At 40.2% G+C, this 21,710-nt stretch overlaps 1 long non-coding RNA gene across 3 annotated transcripts in view; it reads right to left on the bottom strand.

Annotated features, from left to right (window-relative positions):
- LOC138748128 (uncharacterized) overlaps nucleotides 1-21,710 on the bottom strand; it is a 233,303-nt gene that overhangs the window by 62,373 nt on the left and 149,220 nt on the right. For 2 of the 3 annotated variants that reach the window (XR_011347809.1, XR_011347810.1), the window contains exon 1: nucleotides 3,634-3,830. The exons of the other annotated variant lie outside the window; for it this stretch is intronic. This is a non-coding gene — a long non-coding RNA (uncharacterized lncRNA). Of the gene's footprint in view, nucleotides 1-3,633; nucleotides 3,831-21,710 lie in introns of those variants that run through there. 3 annotated transcript variants of the gene reach the window in all.

Below are 21,710 nucleotides of genomic sequence, written 5' to 3'. Positions count from 1 at the left end.
TGACGTAAAATGTTGGCCACCCTTGCTCCATACGATCTGAAGAGTGGGAGGAAACTGAGCACTCAGAGGAAACCCACATATAGATGGGGAGAACTCCTTAGAAACAGCACTGGATTCGAAACCCGGCCATTGGTGTTGCGTTAGCCATAAAGAATTACATAAAGAAAAAGTTATATTACCATCAGAGAAACAGAATTTCTTTTCATTTCTGTTCTTAAGTCTTGTTCTGAAATGACACCCAGAATTCTCAATGGTCCATAAGTGGAAACATGTTATCAATGTCTATCTTGATTGGCCATCAAAATTAATTGTGTTTCAATTAGATCAAATTTCATTTTTGTAAAACTGTGGTGTTAAAAGCACAATGTGCTCACTCTTTCAGCACAGGACTTTATCCAGTGAATCCTCTTTAAACTGGTTGCAATGCAAGTGTATTCCTTCTGAAAAGAAGACTCCCAATTGCATCCAGCGGTCCACGCATGGTTTCACAGTTTGCACAAGGCTTCCCAACCCTGATGATTCATCCTTCGGGTAAATAAAGTATCAATATTTCTTATCCCTTCCTGATCACTTGCATGTCTGGCTGCTCACTTTTTTTTTTAAGGTCCCTGTAAACTGCAGCATTCTCTTGTCTACAGTTAACTTGGAATAGGTATGAGACCATTTGACCTACTGAGTCGATGCCTGATCAAAAATAAAAGAGCCATTCAGGTGAATTGCACCATCCAGCATTTTGCTGTACATCAGCAGGTCATGATACTGGAAGCACACATCCAAGCAGTGTTGAAATAAGCCGAGGGTATTTGCCTCCACCACTATTTCGGACAGTGAATTCTTGACCTCTTCACCATCCAGGTTGATAATATTTTTCCTACTCTTCCATCAAACTTTTTGACGCAAATGGCTTTTTGACTCCTTTGCCAAGTGAAAAGATATTTCTTGTATTCTTAACTCAGCATCCTGAAAGTTTTACGCACCTCAACTAAAATCCCCCTCATTCTTCTCGGTTTCAACCCCATTTTTTCACCATTGATAAAGCTTTCCACTCCTGGCAACATCTTCATAAACCTCTCATGCACCCTCCCCTGTGTGGTCACTTCTGTCTACAGTAACCTGCATTGAACACAATACTCAAGGAGTGATGAAACAAATGTTAGGTGTAATTTTGTGAATATCTTTTATTCTATACCTCAGCAAACAAAGAATTGCATCTATTATTATTTTTTTTAAATTACATTGCCTACCAATCCTGTCACTCTAAACGATCTGAGAAACTATTCTCCCTCAGCTCCCTCTGTTCCTCCAAAGTTCTTAATATCCTGACATTTATCATATATCCCCTTGCGTTGTTGCATCTCCCCCCAACCCACTACTTCACATTTTCCTGAAGTCAACTCCATTTGTTCATTTTCTACCTTGATGATCACACTCCGTCTATGTGCCTCTAAAGTTCAAAACGTTCCCCTTCGTCTCCCACTCCTTTTCCTCTTCTTCCTTCCAAGACACAACATCTAATTCTTCCAATTTGTTTTTGCCCATTTACTTTCTCTCTATATCCTTTTGCAGACACTTTTGTCCAGAAAATGGAATGTACAACACCTGAGATTTTACATACACGTCACATATTTGTCCTTATTTTCCTGTTGAAGGATTGCCCCTCAATAAATGTGACTGGATAATTCCAGTAGTGATTCATCCAAGCACATCTGTTATTACTCCAGCATTGTAAGCACACATGATGAAATCGTTAACATGGTGATTCTCATTGGTTGCTTACCAGCAGGAATTGGATCATAAGGACCTTCATCTTTTATTTCAAAGTCAAACTCCAGAAGAAGTCTTTAAACAGGTGTGAATTGGAGGATCCAGGCTGCGACTTGATGCTTTCCTCTCATCAGAGTTTTTAACCGCTCTGTACATAACAATACTGCTAATGCTGTCAGCAGGTGTTTGTATCCCTATCCCAAACATCCCATTTTCTATATCTTTATGACAACCTTATGCCATTTTACTGTCATAAAGTCATTGATTTGTTTCCCAGCAATCAGTGGGTAGGTCATGTGGCATCGGTAAGCTTTACATGTGGCTGTTGTCAACTTAAGGAAATAAATTGCAGACCACCCTAGCTATTTTACAAGAATATATTGTCAATTGTGCAATTATTTTTGTTGGCCTCTAGCTAGGCAATGAGTACCACACACATTTTGCTATGCATTGAACATTTACCATGCCAAAAATTTGGGAATTTCTGTATCTAGCCATTTGTATCACCCCTACAAAGTGCTTTCCTTTGTATCAGCGTACCTGATTAATGTAGATTTTCATCTAAAGTTATTAAAATATATTTTAAATGGTTGACCTGCCCCACCCCCCCCCCAGCATTGTGGCACCACCCATGCTACACATTGTCAAACGAGCAATAATTCTTTATCTCAGCTCTCTGTTTTGTGCCATATGTGTAAATTAGAAGTGGAATGAAAAGCTTGGCTGAAGGGGTGGATTTCAACCAACTCTTTAACCAAGGTCAGAGTTCATTTCCCAAGTAATTTAAGGATGCATCCTCAGTTGTGGAGAGAGGAAAGCCAACAAGGTATTCAGGAGGGTACAAAACACTGGTGCAGTTCTAGATTTTGATTATATTAGTTCAACTGAAGTGCCACTAAAGGCGAGTCTGCACATGGACCAGGAAATATACACTAGAGTGTAAAGTGGACCTGAGGTTGCTTGAAAACAAACATGAATACAGCTGCAATTTTTAAAAGTTACTATGCAAAGCATGAGAACTCAGGTACCGCAACAAGCACTGCCACCAAGCAGCTAGTCTCACCCCAAGAGAGTCGGCTCACAAATCACGTATTTATACAATCAGAACTTCCAGTTTGCCAGAACATTCACACAGATTACAAGTACATTTCTTAGAATTCTCATTAATCAAGGGCAACACATTTGGCGTGGAAGATAGTGCAACACCTTTCCAGCTCCTGCCATCAGTACCAGTGATTGAATCCTGCACTGTTTGTAAGGAACTTGTACATTCTTCCCATGTCTGCGTGAGCTTCCCCCAGGGGGTCCAGTTTCCTCCCACTGTTCGAACATGGGGTATAGGTTAATTGGGTGTAAATTGGGCAGAATGGACTCATGGGCCAAAATGGCCTGTTTCCCTGTTGTATGTCTAAATTTAAAAAAGCCATGTCTCTTACCCAATGGTCTTTTACTGCCTTAGCCAAATAAAGGGTCATTGATCTTCTTCATAATCAGGTTTAACCATGCGGAATTATCCGATTATACCATGGAATTTTCTCGACTATGCTATTTTGGTTATTATTTTAAAACTTAGAGATTTCCCATAAACCAAATGGATGGAGCACTTTTGGTACCGAGTCCACCTGTATGCTGCAGTGTCAGCTTTTGAACAGTCAAGTTGAGGTTGAACGAGGTCTGATTTCAATCCCAGTTCATGGTTGAACTAAGATTTAATTGGAATGACTCAGCACAAATAAGTGGCCCGCAGGATATCCTGCAGCTAAGGAACAGAATTTAAACAAGCTGTCACAATTGTTTTTATCAGTTATTCATTCACCCAATATGAACATCACTAACAAGCCCACCATTTGTTACCCATCTCTAGCCCACCTTTTCAAAATGCTTCCATTCTTGCGACGAGTTGCTTGCAAAATCTCCCAGGAAAGGAGTTCCAGGATTCTTGCCCAGCAGGTTTGAAGGAAAGTAAGGATGGCATGTGACTTGAAGGGCAGCACTACTGTTTTCAGCTGTCTCAATTAAGACTGCATTAGAGATCAGAATCAAACCTGTGTTGGTGGAGCAGTGAGGCTGCCCAATCTGCCTCCTCCCATTTGAAGGAAAGGACCTCATCAGCTCCAAATTAATGCCTGAAAATTCAAGTTTAAAGACCAAGAACTTTTTTTTAATTAAAAAAAAAACTTATCAAAATTAGAGGTGAAAAAATATTTATAATTTTTAAATAAAAAATCTTTCTGGTGCCAGTAAATTGCACATAAAAAATGCAAAAAAAAAACATCTTTGGACTCAGGGATCACAAAAATAATGAAATTACACACAACAAATATCAAGAGTTTAAGGACATCAATTTGATCAGGAGGCAGGGCTGTGTTACTTACTGCCAGAATTTTACTGAAAGCTTTACGAAATTAATGAAAATATAACTAATATTTCAACATAGTTTAAAAATAGTAGTGTCTCTTAAATTTGAACTTTTCTTCATCTTTGATGCAAATCTTCAATACTAATGCGATTTTTGGTTACATTTGCAGTAAGTTCCAGGCTTAGAGTTTAATAAATATCTTGGACTAATGTTGTATTAATGTTTAAATCCGAACAGAAATATAGTTCCTTTTCTTTTCTTTTTCAATATTTTTATTGGATTTTAAAGAAATAGAACATTAGTAAAAGCTATGAACTAAAGGTAATATGTAAAAATATACAGGAAAAAAAAAGTTATATAAGAAAAATGAAACAGAAATAAACATTAAAAAATTATAACATAATGGCTAATTGAAAAAGATTTTTAAAAAGTAAATATACTGTACTACAAATTCTACCCCCTTCCCTTCTGAAGTTATCTGGTCAGTACATATAATTTCACTACCATTGAAAGAAACCACAAACTCAAGAACCAGGTGATTTTATAAGTTACAAAAATAATTAATAAAAGGAACCCATAAACATAAAATTTAAATCCATTACCATAGAGCAGGGGTGTCAAACTCAAATTCACGGAGGGCCAAAATTAAAAACTTGGACTAAGTCGAGGGCCGAACTAAATATTTATTGAAAATTTTCAACAACATCTGCATGTTTTCTCTTCTTTCAACATATGTAATGTTAAATTTTTTCTTATTTAAATAAATGTTTAATAATAGTTTTGGATAAACTCTTTCCAGAAGCATTAACAAATGAGAAATAAAATATTGAATAAATAATATTTCTCTATAGAAGATTTGTCAAATGTTGCTAGTGTGCTGTCGAATAGTAAAATCTGAGGGCTATTGAGAATGTGGGAGAATAACATGATTCCTGAAACAATCAAATGGGTGACTGATTGTGGGCATGAACTCTAGCAGGGTTATTTGCCATGCCCTTTTCCCATTGGTACAGATATCCTTTGATTTACACACTTTTCAAGTTTTATGCCTAATGAGCTTGTATCCAGGTGCAGGACCATTTTTAACCAGGAATATATTTATCACTGTGACATGAAACTATTGGAAGATCGTTTTATCCTGAGATTAAAGTTCATAATCCTTACTCAGGCCTGTGTGCGGGAGTGCGGGGTTTGCGGGCGATCGGGTTGGACAACGACAGTGCGGGGGCATCGGCTCTCGCTGCAGGGCGGCATCTCGGCAGATCAGCGGCCCCGTCACCGTGAGTCGCGGGTCGGCCTGTGGCAGGGAGGGGGAGTGGGCAACGGTCCTGGTGAGGTCAGGCCCGAGGCCTCCAGTTCCGGGCGCTGGGAAGCGGCCTTGGCTTCCCCTGACACCGGCCAGGCCCCAAAACCAGAGTCCACGGTGAGACCCTGCAACGTAAATAGAGGAGGTGGGGGCGATTAGCGGGCTGACGCCAATGCAGTCTGGGATTTATAGTATTAGCTGTGCATGCGCTATACTGGCACGGCGGCCAGCGGGCCACCTCTAATACATTTTTGAAATGATCTTGCGGGCCAAATATTATATCGCGGGATTTGGCCCGCGGGTCAGAGTTTGACATGTGTGCCATAGAGGAATGATGTATCACCAACAATTCACAAAAGGCTGAGTATTGAAACAGCCAGGCTTTTTAATAGCTAAAGAGTGGAACACCTCCTTGGATGATCAGAGTAAAAGGAAAGTGGGCTATGGGTAGGATCAGTCTCAGGAGACCTATCCAATCATTTGTGGTTTGCCACAAAGAACATCTGATTTTTTTGTTCCAAAGTTAGGCTTGCCATCATATCAGACAACCATTGAGTATAAGTAGGAGAGACAGCATCTTTCCATCTCATCAATATTGAACCTAGCAATAAGGGAGGCAAAAGAGACTACTATCAAATATAGTTCCTGAAGTTACTAAACTCGAGCAATAGAACTCGTTTTTCCTCCTGTTTGCATTTTCATTGGTTTTGAAGTGAACCTGAGGGCAGTTAGTCATACACAAACCCTCCAGCACACTTGTTGATCAGCTCTGATTCTGCACTCCTCAAGTGATGTGCAAAATTCCTTTCCAATGTATTGCCCTTTCTCGTGAGAAAATCAAAACAGTTAAGTTATTCAATAGAGAGAATCTGAACTGCACCTTGTGCAAGAATCTACTTCATCAAAGAAGCAGCATGTGGATTTATACATTCATATGCTAACATGTAGAAATGATAGCTCTCCTGCACTGATCCAGAGGGATGAGTCTGATTTCTGCTTCAGAGGCTAAGACATTCATGTTCAGTTAATCAAATAAAGTTGGAATTAAACCTGGTGTCAATTATAATGACTGAGTGATGACATTGTTTAATGGGTTTAATGTATCGTATATGTTGAACATTTAGTGGGTGGGGAGTGGGGTGGGAAGGAGGGAGGGAAGAGAAGGGGAAAAAGTGGAGAAAATGACACTGTGTATATTCAAGAGGGAAATGTTTATGTGTATTTTGGTCAATATGGTTCATAGTGTGAAAAATTTAAAAAACTAAAAATAAAAAAAATTATAATAAGTGTGAAGGTATATTAACCATCATTCTTGCTGGTTAGGTTATGTCTTTACTTAAAGTTATTGATCATAAAATCTACTGAAGAACCCTTTGTGTCTCCTTCATCACAAGAAAGTTTTGATCAGAAGTATTAACGGGTACTAGATGTTTAAAATGCCTGAGTCCTTAAATACATTTCATCAGTAGCCTTGTGAAGGGCATATCAATTCCCTGAGGGATGAAGATTCACACAGAGAGGGTCATCCACTGTCATTCATCCTGTATTGTGGCTGAAAGAAATGTTCCCTTAGGTTTCCAACCAAATATGATTAAGTACTCCTGCTGGCAAAGAGATACAGGAGTATCAGAGTTAGGCCGAGAACAGCTTCTTCCCAGTGGCAATGAGAATGCTGAACAACCAAAGGATCTGCTCACACATACCATCCAAGACTCTTATATTCATGAAACAATGTCTATCTAATTATTTATTTGAATACTGGTCCTGCATATGTATTGTTAGTTTGTATGTGTGTTGTGTCTGGCTGTGTGTCTGTGCGTTTAGGACCAAGGACCAGAGAATGCTGTTGCATCAGGTTGTACTTGTGCAATCAGATGACCATAAACTTGATTTGAAGTACTGAGAAGGAAAAAGGAGCTTGGAAATAGCATGGTGGATGAGGAATCAAGACACTGAGAAGTATGAAGCAAGGGCAATATCAGCTCGAACGAGACCCAAGTGGGAACATTAAGGGAGCACAAAGTGGTTACATTATTCATCTTCTGCTTGGAGAGGACAAGAGGGCTGAGGAGACAAATTAGATGGAGAAAGAGAGAGATGGTTTCAGGACCCTGACTGGCAGAATTCAAGGATGATCCTTGGTTTCATGGGAAGGGTGAGTCTCCTTGTGACATGCGCTGGTAAGAAAGAAACTAGGAAGATAGAACAGTTGGCAAAGAAGCTGGGGCAGGAGGAAAGCTTCAAGTGCCAGGCGGAGTGTGCTGCATGGCAGGCAGCGGCAGTTCCGGAGAGAGAGAGAGTAGTGGATTTGATGGTGGAGGTTGAGGCAAAAACGGAGAGTGTGATGAGACCAGAGCCGGGACAGTGGAAGGACTATGACTGGAGTGACGGTCATGGTGGATTGTTATGGGGAAGCCGGTGTTATTTGTTTAATTTAAATTTTAAATTTGAATTTGCCTGTTATATGAATGTAAATGCTCAAATTAAAATTAAATATTACCATTGTCGTATTTTATCTTGTTACCATTTTCTGTGAACTTCTTTTGTCAGTCCAAAATGGCCTCAGAGTGCGGTGACCTTTTTTGACAGACACTGTGTCTCTGTGCATATGACAATTGAATTCAATACAGGGATTCAATTCATTACAGGGATCATTGGGCTCTATTCTAAGGCACGTTGGTCCTGAACAAAAAGAATGGATTACACCTAAATTATACTCACAGGGAGGTTTGCTGGTACTTCTTGGAAGGATTTTAACCATGGTTTATTGCCTCCAGCACGCTACCATTAGAAGGTGGTACAGGAGCATCAGGACAGGATTGCTGGCCAGGAAAAGAGCTTCTTCCCACACATAAGCTGTGAGAATGATGACTGTTTTCCTGTAATTGAGTAAATCATACCAAAATGTTTATATATATTTATTTAAAATTATATCTTTATGTCTCTTCTTTCTTTGGCTTGGCTTTGCAAACGAAGATTTATCGAGGGGTAATATCCACGTCAGCTGCAGGCTCGTTTGTGGCTGACAAGTCCGATGCGGGGGAAAATTGGTGGGTTGGGGTTGGGTGTTGGGTTTTTCCTCCTTTGCCTTTTGTCAGTGAGGTGGGCTCTGCGGTCTTCTTCAAAGGAGGTTGCTGCCCGCCGAACTGTGAGGCGCCAAGATGCACGGTTTGAGGCGAGATCAGCCCACTGGCGGTGGTCAATGTGGCAAGCCTTGTACCTTTTCTTTGGTGCACCTCTGTCATGGTGGCCAGTGGAGAGCTCGCCGTATAACACGATCTTGGGAAGGCGATGGTCCTCCATTCTGGAGATGTGACCTACCCAGCGCAGTTGGATCTTCAGCATCGTGGATTCAATGCTGTCGGCCTCTGCCATCTCGAGTACTTCGATGTTAGGGATGAAGTCGCTCCAATGAATGTTGAGCATGGAGCGGAGACAACGCTGGTGGAAGCGTTCTAGGAGCCGTAGGTGATGCCGGTAGAGGACCCATGATTTGGAGCTGAACAGGAGTGTGGGTATGACAACGGCTCTGTATACGCTAATCTTTGCGAGGTTTTTCAGTTGGTTGTTTTTCCAGACTCTTTTGTGTAGTCTTCCAAAGGCGCTATTTGCCTTGGCGAGTCTGTTATCTATCTCGTTGTCGATCCTTGTATCCGATAAAATGGTGCAGCCGAGATAGGTAAACTGGTTGACCGTTTTGAGTTTTGTGTGCCCGATGGAGATGTGGGGGGGCTGGTAGTCATGGTGGGGAGCTGGCTGATGGAGGACCTCAGTTTTCTTCAGGCTGACTTCCAGGCCAAACATTTTGGCAGTTTCCGCAAAACAGGATGTCAAGCGCTGAAGAGCTGGCTCTGAATGGGCAACTAAAGCGGCATCGTCTGCAAAGAGTAGTTCTCGGACAAGTTGCTCTTGTGTCTTGGTGTGAGCATGCAGGCGCCTCAGATTGAAGAGACTGCCATCCGTGCGGTACTGGATGTAAACAGCGTCTTCATTGTTGAGGTCTTTCATGGCTTGGTTCAGCATCATGCTGAAGAAGATTGAAAAGAGGGTTGGGGCGAGAACACAGCCTTGCTTCACGCCATTGTTAACAAAGAAGGGATCAGAGAGCTCATTGCTGTATCTGATCCGACCTTGTTATTTTTCGTGCAGTTGGATAACCATGTTGAGGAACTTTGGGGGGCATCCGAGGCGCTCTAGTATTTGCCAAACATGTGAATATGACATGCTGTGCATGTGTGTGTACCGTGGTCCAGAGAAACACTGTTTCACCTGGTTGTATATGTATAGTCAGATGATAATTTTAAATTCAGGCATACTGCACGGTAACGGGCCCTTTCAGCTCATGAACCCGTGCCGCCAAATTACACCCAACCTCCAGTTTGTTTTTGAATAGCAGGAGGAAAATGGATCACCCGGAAGAACCCCATGCAGACATGGGGAGAATGTACAACTTCCTTACAGACAGCGTCGGATTCCAACACCAGTCACTGGCGCTGTGACAGCATTGCAGCATTGTGTTGCCCAAATAAACTTGAACTTGAACTGGCATGACAGAGCAGTAGGCCAGCAGGTGGAGGGATTGAGGGGAAGGTAGAGATTAGTTTGAGCTGTTTTTGTTGTTCATGACTTGCGCTTGACTTGGATTAATGTGAGGGAGAATTGCACAGGTCGTCAGCCTCACTCTCTCACCCCGGCCTATCTGGACCCAGTGGCAAGACATAGCTGAGACGGCTGGAGACAAGTCAGGAACCACTGGATGGCCAGCAGTGTTCTGCATGTGTCTCACTGTACCCTCTCAGCACTCCATGACGCATTGCTGAGAATCGCCTTTCTGCCTGTTGAACCAGTGATGGTTTCTTCTGCACAGTCTGCCGAATCCAGGCTTCACATGCTAGATAGACAAGCCCTGAGTATTGTAGGTCCATGGCAGTTCTTGCAGCGTGCTCACAAACCTCCCTACCCATTGTTGGGCATCCTCATCCTCCTTTGTAGCAGTTGGGAGATGCCTCCTCTTCCGCCTGCTCCACTGTTGGGATGATCACCTCGTGGTGTAGTAATGACACCTTGTTTTTGCCCGCAAGCTGAAGCGATTTCCAGGGTGTGGCACGAGGAGCCAACAAGTGAGAGATTTAGGAGATGAGCGAGGTCCAGTGATGCCTACCATCCCCACCTTAGTGAGGCGCAGCTATCGGCACCAAAGGTACCCGATCTCCTCAGAGCTCCCTTCAGTATGGCTGAAAGGAAGGCCAGGCAGGGTCAGATTACAGTGGGGTTTAGGGGCTGAAATTTATTTATTTCAATGCAAAGTTAATATAGGTAAGGCAGATTAATTTAGAGTGTGATTTATATCATGGAACTATAATGTTATAATCATTCAGAAACATGGTTAAGAGAAGAAAATTACTAGCAGCTCAGTGTTCATTTCTGATGTAATACAGAGGCACTTCAACAAGTTGGGGGGGGAGTTGCATTACTGATCAGGAAGAAAGTCACAGCAGCACTGAGCACAGACACCCTGGAGGGCTCAGCAGTGAGGCAATGGAGGTAGAAGTCAGCAGTACGAAAGGTGCGGTCACTGTGATGGAGTTACACTGAAGATCTCCCAATAGCCAACAGAAGATAGAGAAACAGATATGGAGGCAGTTTATGGAAACAGAAAAGAGGCAAGGTAGGTGCACGTGGGTGACTTTAATTTCCCTGGTATTGTCAGGGACTCCCTTAAAGCCAAAATCTTAGATGAGGCGGAGTGTGTGAGTTGTACCCAGTATCAGAAATGAGCCATGAAATGTCCTTGGGGAGTAGGATTAAAGAAAATCCCAAGACATTTTACAGGCATTTTGAAAATAAGAAGGTAACAAACCAAAGGGTAGGGCCACTGAGGGGAGAGGGAAACGGGATCAGTACAGACAGAGGGTTGCTGGTCCGAATGGGCTTGATGAGCTGAAGCACCCATTTCAGCACTTAATGTGGCTCTCTCTCTCTCTTTCAATCATGTGCGGGCAGTATATTCCATATTTCAACCACACACTCACATGTTGCTGAAACATGTACTGTACGTCACTCCCAAATGTCCTCCTCTTTACATTCTACCTCTGACCCACTAGTCCTTAATCCCTGCACCAATCAGATTAGTACTGCACTGCCTTCTTTATCCAGTCCCTTCATTATTTTTTTATTAAATCTCCCCTCAGGCGTCTCAGGCGTAGCCTCTCTAATCACAGGATCTAGTCCCGTGCATCTGCAACAGACCCTCTCTCATGCTGTTCCTCCTTCCTATAAGATGATGACTTGAACTGAACATACCAGACCAACGTTTTGTGAAATTTCAACCTCATTGCTCTGCCTTCATTCTCTGTTCCTCTGATTTTGAAGCTCAAAATTATATGTGCCTTATTAACTGCTTCCTTAGCATTCACTGGCTTGTGTACATCTCTTTCCACCCCACCTCCATCACCCACCAACCCCTTTGCTCCCGAACCCCTTCAAAACAGTAAAGCATTATTCTATATGGACTCACATCATTCTATCTGCCAAAAGGTATCACCTTACATTTCTCTCAAGCTTCTTGCCTTGCATCTGCCCATTGCAACAGGGTGCTTATATGGTGTTGTAATTTATTATTATCCCCTTTAGCCTCCCTCTACGCTATTCTTCGGCTTGGCTTCGCGGACGAAGATTTATGGAGGGGGTAAATGTCCACGTCAGCTGCAGGCTCGTTTGTGGCTGACAAGTCCCCCTTAGCCTCCCTCTACACTATAATTCTCTAAAAGAACCTGAAAAGAACAACAGATATTTGAATCTGAAGGATTTTCAATGAATTAGATGGGTTTTCAAGGACATCTGGTTACTGATACAGTGTACTGTAACTATTTTTTAAATTCCAGATTTATTTAAATACTTTAATTTTTTATTTTTTTTTGGCTTGTTTCTCTGGTCACTCATCCAATAACTCAACCATTGCATGGCAATAATAATATTAATTATTTGATAAATTTCCTGCTTTTATGTTGGAATTTCGAATACCAAGGTCACCTGGTCGTCTCTGGAATTAGCTTTGCTCTGCAAATTGCAGGGGCCATTTAGAAGTTAAATGATCCCAAACCTTATGCAATTCTTTGCTGAATAATCCATAGCCTAGGTCTAAGTGCCAACAGTTTCTTTGTGGCTTTACCTTGGCAGCTGATGTGGATATTTTCTCTCTGCGCAGTAGACAGACTGCTCAGTATAGTCTGGGATCTGCCATCATTGTGAAACTTAACCCAAAAGTAACAAAATTGGTCAAGTTCAGGCAATAACTTATTGGTAAAGACACCGACACCATAGAAGAGAAAGGTCTGTATTATCTTTGGAATTCTGGAGTTGCTGTTTGGCTTATCAACCTAATAGTTAAATAGTTCCCATCCTGGGTACCTAGAGAATACTGGGTTGCTGGTAAATAGACATAAATAGTGCACATTCATTTTGTTGATTTCTTTCTCACCTGTGAAACTTATTGGATATATTTCTTCATGATGCAGAAGTTCATAGACTTAAAAAACAGGTTGTGCTCAAATAAAAGAGCTAAAGATCACAATATTATCAAATCTATCATATGCTCCTTCCATCACAAATGTTGCAATATTTCAAATCAAACTGCACAAATCTAGTCACGTAAGTCTTAAGAAACAGGGCAAACTTTTTATATTTAAGATGGTCTCAAGCACTTCTAACTTTCAAGTATTTGAAAAAAAAAACAAATGGTGAACATAAACTTATTAAAGACAAGTAAAAGAGTCAGTAGTTAAGGATTTAATCTCTACAGTGGAGTACTTGCATGCACTCTCACACCTTGTGGTTCTCGGACCGACGTGGACGAAGGAACAGAGCAGGGCCACTTAGTTTTAAGAATTTGACACTCCCTTCTACCATTCATATGTCAAGATTGAGAGTCTAGGGCAAGGTGGGCACACAACAGACAGACCAAAGGGAACAGGTGTATCAGGGGACAAGGTGGTGAAGAAGCCATTTAGCATGCTCGCCTTCATTTGATGGGGTATTGAGAACAAAAGGTGGGACCTTATGATTCAGCTGTGCAAGGGGTTGGTGAGACAACACTTGGGGTTCTGTGTGCAGTTTTGGTTCCCAGCAATTGGAAGGGTGCCAAGGAGATTCACCAATATGTATAGGAGGGCCTGAGCTATCAAGTGAGGTTAAATAGTTTTATTCTCCGGATAATTAAACGCTGAGGGGTGATCTGACTGAGATTCATAAAACAAATATAAGAGCCATGGATAGAGTGAATACTCACAGTCTTTTTCCAGAGTAGATGGCAGAGGTTTAAGAGAAAGGAGAAAGATTTATGAGGGACCTGAGTGGCAATGGTTTCACTCAGAAGATGGGCTGTATCTGGAAAGAGCTGCCAGAGAAATCTTGAGAGAAGGGCATTGCACTAGATAAATGTATCACTTGCAAAGCAAATTATATTTTGTGGCTTTCAAGAAGAGCATTTACATATTCTTTGAGTGTCTCCATAGTCTTCAAGCCAAGGGTACAGCTGGATGTTCAGCCATCTTTGAGAGATTACCAATTAGTTAGTTTCTTTGGTAAGGGACTTAAAATGTTCTGAAAACTTTTATTAACTGTTTAACCATCATCTAACAAAATTTAGCACCATCTAAAAAGTTTAATGGCTTGTAACAATGTGTAGCAACTTATAATAATGTTTAATAGACCATGGAGATCTCAACTTAACTTTAGTACAGATTTGTTTGAATGAGTCAAAGACAACAACATTCTAATTCCTGCACACAATTATAAAGGAAAATAGTTGCTACAGGCACAATTTTGACATTCAAATGATATTCAGATAGATATATGGTAGAAGGGCTTAGAAGGATAGGGACTAAATGCAGGGAAATGGGTCGAGTCCAGAATGCCAACTTGGTCATCATGGATAAGATGGGCTGAATGGTCTGTTCCATGCTGTCTGCTCTATGACTCTATGGAAAAGGAGTGTTGCAGTTGGCTTGGGTAATATTCCCCACCATTTGTCCACAGCTCTTAAAAAGTTAATTCGTAAAAAAGAAGGCTAGCACTTTTCTTAGCAAAAGGTTTACACATCTCATGCAGTGAGCAACAACTTTGAAGAATGAAACCTACTTTTGTGTGACCTGGTACACCTTTCATTCTTTAGCTGCTGTCTAATATTTGTGTAATAAGTAGGTTGTCACAGCTTTCTGAACTAAAGGAAAATTAGCTAGCGTCCATCTGTACTCGACTGTCGAGGTGAAAATTTCCTCTTATTTTATTGAAGCTATCTTGCTCAATGTTTGCTTATAAATTCAGTTAATTTCATCCTGACATTTTGTCTTCAATTGGAAGATAGGACATTTTCTCCAGAATTTGCCTCCATTTAATTGCTTTCATTGTTTATGTTATCAGTTGTCAATATTTAAAAAAATGCTTTCTTAATACTGTACATTATAAAATAAGCAAAAATAGTGCTTAACTTGACATACTAACAATGCAACAATGAAGATTCTGTTCACAGGTATCAAGTGGACAATATTGCCAAATTTAGTGGGCTTAAAAAGCAGTCAACCGGATACTCTTTTCAAAAACACTCCCTCTTTGGCGCAACTGCCCTCCAATAATGTGGTGCAATGTTTATATGACCTGATTAGCATCAGCATAAAACGATTGACATTTTCCACCAAAGTTAAACTTGTAGTGCCTTTTTGACATTCCACTCCTAAATCTGCCCTTTTCAAACTTCATTCAAATGATTAGAAAATAGGCATTCTTCCCCTCCCTGCTCCCGAAACATTTTATATGTTAAGAGTTGGCAAATTAAAATAATACAAGCTTTATAAACAGCTTTGCAGCATTGTTTCCAAAAATTGTACCAATTCCTTTGCTTTAACATTAACCTTTCGTTGAGTGAAATAAAATGTTGTCAACTCCCCCCAAATCTTCCTGTCAATTATTTTCATCAAACGTTGCTTGTAATTGTCCCCTCCCTTGAGGGTAATATATCCTTCTTGTTTATTCCTCTTAAGGCCCAAATAATTTTATACATGCCAATTAAATCACTCACAGAGAGATATGGCTCATTAAGTCCATTCAGATCACCAAAAATCTTTTCGCACAAATACTACACCCATTTCATAGTCTTACATTTACATTAATTTCCACCCCAGCTCCAAATTCTACACTTATTCACACAGTGGAGGCAATTTACAGTTTCCAATGAACCTATCAAGCTGCATGAAATATGAAGAAAACCATGTGGTCACAGGGAGAATATGTAAACTTGGTATGGAGGGTATAAAAGTTGAGGATTTAATGGAGGTTGCAGGAGCTGTGAGACAGCAAGTCCTCCAGTGCACTACCCCACGGTTTCCCTTCTTAGAGGAGGAACTATCCCAAATGAGAAAGTCTCTCCTCACAATTATAACTCTGTAGCATAAAATCTTTTTTGCACCTCCTTTGCTGCCTAATGCTTTCTTTACATCACTGCTCGGCCAAGCAAGTTTAGTTTATTTGCCTTTTTTTTTAAATTTTCAGAAGATACCTTTTGGGCACTGTAGCACTCCATGTTTACAATCAACAGTCATCTTCTTTCCTTCTGTTAGATTTACAGCAATATGAATGCTAAATCCAGATACTTCTCCTCTGTGAGTAACCTTGTGGATATTATATGAGGACCATTTGACAGTTCTTAGTCTGTACTCATTGGAATTTAGGGGAATGAGTTTGGCTCTCATTGAAACATTTCAAATGTTGAAAGGCATGGACAGAGTAGATGTCGAAAGGTTGTTTCTCATGGTGGAAGAGTCTAGGACAAGAGGGCACAACTTCAGGATTGAAGGGTGTCCACTAGAACAGAGATAAAGGAGGAATTTCTTTTGCCAGAAGGTGGTAAATCTGGAAATTGCTGCAACAGATGATTGTGGAGGCTAAGTCATTGGGTTATTTAAGGCAGGTTCTTGATTAGCCAGGGCATCAAAGGTTATGGGAAGAAGGCCGGTGAGTGGGAAAATCACTCAGCTCATAATTGAATGGAGGGCAGACTCAAAGGGATGAATAGCCTATTTCTGCTCCTATGTCTTAATGGTCTTAAGGACATATTCTGTCATGTCAGACTTCCTTCCTTCACAGAGTGAAGTTTAATCTCTAAGCTGTTGAAACATTTAAATGCTACAATTGCATTCAATGTCTCACACCACCAAAAGAAGCAAAATCATAATTAGACACGTTTATAATTCCAAAGATAATAATGGAATTCCAGCGGTTCACTGTCCATCAAACTGGGGAACATGCTTCTGATCAGACTCCTACTGGGTCATAAATTCTATCACTGCTGGCTTGTTTTATAAAAAAAGGCAGAATGTTTGTGTGAGCTACCAAAGAGCTTCTGGCACACTTGAAGGTGCAGCCCAATGTCGCATCAATATCTTTAAGACAAGGGGAGGCAAAGTGACCTTCAAGAAAAAAGGATAAATAATACACTCAAAGCAAAAAAAAGACGGCCCTTAAGATAGAATTTCAATTATGTTTTCTTACTTGGGGATTCAGTGTTCCAGTACAGGCTGTTCCCTACTTTGTAAATTTCACTTGCAACTTAAATTAAAGGCTGTGGACTTTGAATACACTTTATTAGAGTTAAAATTATAGCATTTGGCATGACAGTTTTAATGACTTGCTGTAGGTGAGAATTCAGAATTCCTGCAGTCAGGAAATTATGCTCAAATATTTTCTTCCTGCAAATGGTTTATTGCATAAAGGGTGAATTCTAAATTCTTTGTATTATTGATATGGACAAGCATTCTTTTCATTGGATTGAAGCCACATTACAGAATCAAGCCATTCTTCCCAACAAATTCCACCTTGTGTGCTGGCATCTTGGTGTCTATACTCAGAACCCAGCTCCTTCATCCCAGCCAGGATCTTGTTTTATTTGAAATGTTACCCATGCAGGTATGAAAATTGTAAGGAAAAAAAAAGCAAATAAAAGAACAAATGTTGAGTCATTAAAAATAAGCTTTAGACTAAAACTATCAATGCTGATGTTAGATTGTTTGTTATTAAGCCCAGTATTTGTGGCAGAGGAGGGTTTTCCAATCAGGAGATCAAGGTTATGAAAGTACATAATCCAGGCCAAACTCTCGATGCAGGAGTGATGCAAAGTTAAATATGCTGTCTCTCAAGTTAAATGTTGTTCAGAGGCAAAAAATGTGCTCTCGAATGGATGCCAAAGATTTATTAACACCTTTGAAGTTAGATCATTGAATTTCCCCAGTGTTCTAAGTAAACTGATATCAATAAAGATGATCTGTTTTTTTTTGTAGCGATAGAGAGCTAGTGATCCTCCTGACTACTAGAGGGAGTCAGAGACTAGTGGCTCAATTGGATTCAAGATGGATGTCTCCACATGGCCCTGAGTGAGTTCTTTAGCTAATAAAGTATAGTTGTTTTAAAATAACCCAAGTTTCTTTATTACAATAAAAGAAACATCACAGTTTTGGGAATTTTGATTCTGAGATTTCGTTAAGCTTACACTGGATGTGCATTTTCCCTTATTGAACCAAATAGAGCACTTCAAAACTGGTTCATTTTGGGTAATATGTTACAAGATGTTCCAAGTCAACATCATGTAGGCCCCTTGCTATCCTATTGACAATCCCTTCCAAATTCTGCTTGCTTCCTAATACTTTGTGCTGCAATGGCAAGAGAAACTTGCAGAAATTAAATGGAAAAGACAACAAATCTGATATTTGAAATTACAATGTCAAACTTCCTCAAAATTCACTCAGAAAAGAAAGTTCACTGAAGTAGAATATAAAGAAACTAGAAAATTTGGACTAATGAAAAGCATCACAGAATACATGTTATTAAACATTAGACATTTTTAAAATATATATGTTTGCCTTGTCTCTAATTGAGCTGAATTTTTTTAAAAATGAAGATATTAGTATCACAAAGCTAGACCACCATATGTAGGATTTCAATCACATTTTACCTGATGTCTCTATCTCTGTTCTATCACTAGACCAACAGTGGGAGTCCAAGTTGTTTTTTTTTCCCCAACTGATCCGGAGATGTTGAGGAAACTTATAGGGATTTCTGCCTCCCTGCTGAACACAAACACACAGAAATGCTGGAGGAACTCAGCTGGTCCCACTGCGTCTTAGGAGGTAAAGATATGTTACCGATGTTTCGGGCCTGAGCCCTTCTTTATCCCTTTAAGAAGGGCTCTGGCCCGAAACATCGGTAATATATTTTTATCTTCCATGAATACGGTTGAGACTGGCTGAGTTCCTCCTGGAATTACTGTATGTTTTTACTAAATTCACAGCATCTGCAGACTTTTGTATTTCACCCCACTGAATACAGACAGGATGTCAGGCCTAGAACACTGGAGTCTCCCCAGTATCTCCAACCAATGTCAGACAGTCAATCCAACTGAATTACTTGGAAAAGGAATAGGGGAAAAGGTAGGATCTTAAGCACTTTTATAATATCAGATCACTCTTTCACGAAGGAAGTAAACCATAACTATTTTAGTTGGTACGCAATAATGTTTACATCACAGACAGAAGATGCAGATAACAGTATCTTCTATTTATAGTGCAGCTACTTGTCATTTGGCAACCTGTCATGTATACGAAGTTGCTTATCTTTATTATTCTTCTGTGCGTCACACAGTGCTTACGTGTGCTCAAGCTACGATAACATATCAAATATCCATTCAACAGCTTTTTGTATACGCACTCCAATGGACATGTGAATTGTTATGGGGAAATCAATGTTGTCTGCAACAAACCTATCATAATGAAGACATTTGTCTCAGCTTGCTGCTCTTAACGTGGTTCTGATTAAAATTCTACAGATAAATTTGGAGGGAAATAAATGGAGAGATAAAGATAAAATATGAAGTCTCTTGCATTTAGTTATTTGCCTATCCCATGAAACTAATCTACACACGATTTGTTCTTCCCAGTAAAGGCTCTTGTGATCTGTGTGCATCGATGCAGTCATGACATCCTTTGTAATGTAATAGGATCCCTAAATCAAATGTATTTGTCGGCTAATTATAACTGCCAGTGTCAGGAGCACGTTCGATTGATATTGCTATGTGGAAATCTCACTTCCTGTTTAAATAAGACAAAATTACACAATGGAATACTGTCTCTTGGTTGAAGAAATTCATTATGGAATAAGATATGCATCTGGATGAAAAGTTGTCAAGTCCACCTCAATTATGAAAATATGTAGGATTATTCAAGAGATCACCAGTTATTTACGTCAGTCCATTCTTTGCAACTGCACCTGGGAGTCCAAGAGGCACATCAATCTGATGCAGTATTTTCTCTGTATGAAAAAGAATTGCGTGACTAGTATTTTGCCAAAGATTTCATTTGCCTACAATAATTAGAAAAAAATGATCTCTCGTTCCAACTTGGGGAGCTTTAACTCTAATCGTACACCCTTGGCTATCATTCGCAGAAAATTTCCCCTTAATAAAGTATTGAGCAAACTATGGAGCTCAGTGGAGGTCTGGATTCACCTGCAAGGAAAAAAAGAACCTCAAGGTTATATGTGATATCATGTATGTATTCTGACAATAAGTCTGAAATCCGATTTGTCAGGCTCTTGTTACTGCCTTGCTCGAGTGCTTCATCAAAGTCACACTAGAGGTCAGTGCCATTTCTGGTCTCCTGTCCTCTTGCAGAGTTGATATCTCATATGTTGGTGTATTACCTTTATTATAGAAATTAACAGAAAATGATGAAAAGTACGATGAGACTATACTAAGTCTTCATGTACATAAGATTCTAGCAAGGCAAGTGAGGCAAATAAATGCACACCCACAAATAGACTTGGAACCTCAATCTTTGGAGTCAAAAACTTCTGCTGCTAGAGAACACAAAAGTAAGAAATGAACCAATTTATTTAGGGAGGTGTAGCTTGTCTTGAGAGGAAAGGTTTGATAGTCTAGGCTTGTATCCATGATATTAAAGAGTGAGGGATAACTTGATGTGAAACATAAAATCCTGAGCTGTCAGGCTTAATTGTGTTTGGCAGGATGCTTTCTTTTGTGGGAGAATCTAGAACTAGGAAGCAGGGGCTGTCATTTTTAAGACAGAAATGAGGTGAGTGCTTTTCTTTCAAGCAGCCTTGAGTTTTCAGGGCACCAAAAAGGTTTGGAGTACATCCAAACCAGAGCTGGCTTGATGGGCAAAGTGGTGAGAACTAGACAGGAATGCAGGGTTGAGATTACAGTCAGGTCTGCTGTGATCTTAGTAAATGGGGGATCAAGGTTGAAAGGTTCAATGGCTTATTCCTGCTTCTAATTCATATGTTTGCATGTGTGGCAAATAAAGTGAGGGAATACAGGAAGGAATATTTGACTACCACAAGGTGTTGAACACGGATGCAAACAAGCTATGTGGCAGCTCTGTGGGCCCTGATTTGAGTCCCTTTGATAGTCAGTATAAACAACGGGTCAAATAATGAACATCTTCTACCCGAGAAATGGTGACTAACCAGTACTTATTTTTATAAAATATGAGCTAATTATTTACAGTGGAAAACAAGCATACTCCTAATTTTTCATGAAAATCTTACTCCCTAACACTTACACAAACCTTTCATGGTTGCTCCTGGCAAAGCACGGTCAATAGTAAACCTATTGTCAAAATAGTGTACAAATAGCTATGTAAGAGATATAATAAAATGTTGTCCAGAGTTTACTGAGAGAGAATGAGACACATTTTATTGGAACAACAAATTTTTAGAGTCATTGCAGATGTCATGTTCTGAGCGGATTTCTCCGACACTGCACATCTTGTGATGTCTCACAGGAGTTTACAAAATGCACTGCAGAACAATTACTGCAATGGTATTCAAGATAAGACCTTAGCTAGGAAAACAGGGATTATATAAATTGAGAAACACGAACATTATCCATAAGGAGTTTGTATGTTCTCCCCGTGTCTATGTGGGTTTCCTTGGAGTGATCGATTTCCTCTCACATTCAAGTACACACTGGGGAAGTAGATCAATTGGGTGGCACAGAAGAGCCTGTTAGAAAGTATATAAAGTTGAAGCTGGTCTTATTTTGTTCTCCACAAAGGATTCAATTTTTGTGGCTGATTCAAACTGCCAAGTTTCAATGTTAAACAGTAACAATGAGTGAACATGGTGCACCAGGATTGTGCACTAACAGTTGAAGGTCAAGATTCACACAAATTTGGGCATTAGCCCCCTTCAGTAACTTTGCTGCCAGCTACAAATGTA

This window comes from Narcine bancroftii, chromosome 13, assembly GCF_036971445.1.
Source record: "Narcine bancroftii isolate sNarBan1 chromosome 13, sNarBan1.hap1, whole genome shotgun sequence".
Lineage (NCBI taxonomy): Eukaryota > Metazoa > Chordata > Chondrichthyes > Torpediniformes > Narcinidae > Narcine > Narcine bancroftii.
This window is presented reverse-complemented; position numbering and strand designations above follow the sequence as displayed.